Genomic DNA, 1,718 nt, shown 5'->3' on the forward strand with positions numbered 1-1,718 from the left:
TGCATGCCCTCAGAATTCCATATGGTGTATTGTAAGGATTAGTAACTTAATAAGCTTGTACCTCAGTTGTTTAAACTATTTTTTTTGGTTTTTTTTTCCCGCTACAGCCGCGACATTTCGCAGATCAATTTTGCTGTTTATTTACTTCCAACAAATGTAAATTGTCGCTTTCCTTCTATTTGCATCTTTTCTTTACCAAGGATCACCATCAAGTACTTACATAATATCATTTAAATTATGATTCTTGCAGGCTAATTGCTAGGTTTGGTTAACCGAGCAGCATTCCAAGCAAAATTTTTGGGCGGAGTGTGTATGTAAATATACTCATGAGTTATATTTCGAGATCCATAGTGCGCATGCCGGTGAATTTTTGTATAGTTTTGTCGCACGGAAAATCTCCAAGCATTGTAACTTTTCTGCACCAAGAACTCAGTGTTACATCCAATGAAATGGGATTGGTCGCAATTAGTAATCTATGTATGACGTTGTTCATGAACCGAAACTCCTTTTAAAAGTTTTTGCGTGCCCGTTGAGACAATAATTCATTTTGAAGTTACCACTAGGAATTAAATGGTGGTCTTCACCTGATGTCTACTGCAGTAGTCGTGATCCTGTAATCAGGATGCCCAACTGTAGTTATACTGCATTTTCTTAAAGTTTTGTCCAATCGCTATTATAAGTCATTGTAGCTTCTTTTCTTATTTCTCCTGTTATTATTTGACAAAACTACCGGCCTGTTCGGCGAACTCAATAAACCAGTTTTAGCGGGGGAATAATAAAAAAAAAAGGTAAATGTTGTAATCTAAAAGACATTTTGTTGATATCTAAAAAATATTTTGTTGATATCTAAAAGATAAAATGTATGTGAACATTACTTTGTATGTGGACTATTAACTTCATGTCCTTTTGTCTTCCATCATGTATCTATAAATTGTACGATGTATGGAAATGAAAGATATGAATAAAATTTACAATTTCTCTTCTTCTCTTGTCTCTTGTTTCATTTCTTTAGTATATTACAACACGTTATCAGCAAGAAAGCTCTAGCTAGCTGGTTCGTAATCGTCCGTTAGTGGTAAGAGATATTTCGGTGTACACCTCTTACAAGGTAACAATACATAATACATTCGACCTTTGTCTATTTACAAAGTTTCATGTTTTCATTATCGGTTGATCGATTATGCCTCTGTAACAGTATGTTATGCGATTTTGATGCAAGATTTTTACTTCCTTTTGCCATAAGTATAATAAGAGTATTAAGGATGAAACACTTTATGAATTACGTGGCAGAGTAACTTTTATGTTGCATATTTACAAGTAGTTAAGTATATGATTGTGAAGACTGGATCTGGTGTATATTTCAAATAGTGTTTTTGAAGTCTTTTTGTGCAAAATTTTGATGCACTTGTTTTGCTAGTATCTGTTCCTCTTATTCTTTGTTTGACCATCATGGTACAAAAAAAATTCGCTCTAGTTAGCATGAATGGACACATCTGCATGCACACTAGTTAGTATGAATGGACACATCTGCATGCCTACCATTTTATCAATTTATTTAATTGATTATTCCAGTTAATTTGGCACCCATGAGTCCATGACTGGTGTAAGAGACGTACTTTGTTTATGTGTTACTTGTCTTCCATGAGTCCATGACTGGTGTAAGAGACGTACTTTGTTTATGTGTTACTTGTCTTCTCATATATGATTAGTTTTTTTAG

General features: G+C 33.9%; 1 protein-coding gene across 2 annotated transcripts in view; it reads left to right on the top strand.

Moving 5' to 3' along the window:
- LOC109848961 (phosphatidate phosphatase PAH2-like) overlaps positions 1–660 on the top strand; it is a 30,381-nt gene extending 29,721 nt beyond the window's left edge. For both annotated transcript variants that reach the window (XM_020418700.1, XM_020418699.1), the window contains exon 11: positions 251–660. The gene's annotated coding sequence lies outside the window, so the exon portion shown is untranslated. The remainder of the gene's footprint in view (positions 1–250) is intronic.

This window comes from Asparagus officinalis, chromosome 7 (assembly GCF_001876935.1).
Source record: "Asparagus officinalis chromosome 7, Aspof.V1, whole genome shotgun sequence".
NCBI classification, from domain to species: domain Eukaryota; kingdom Viridiplantae; phylum Streptophyta; class Magnoliopsida; order Asparagales; family Asparagaceae; genus Asparagus; species Asparagus officinalis.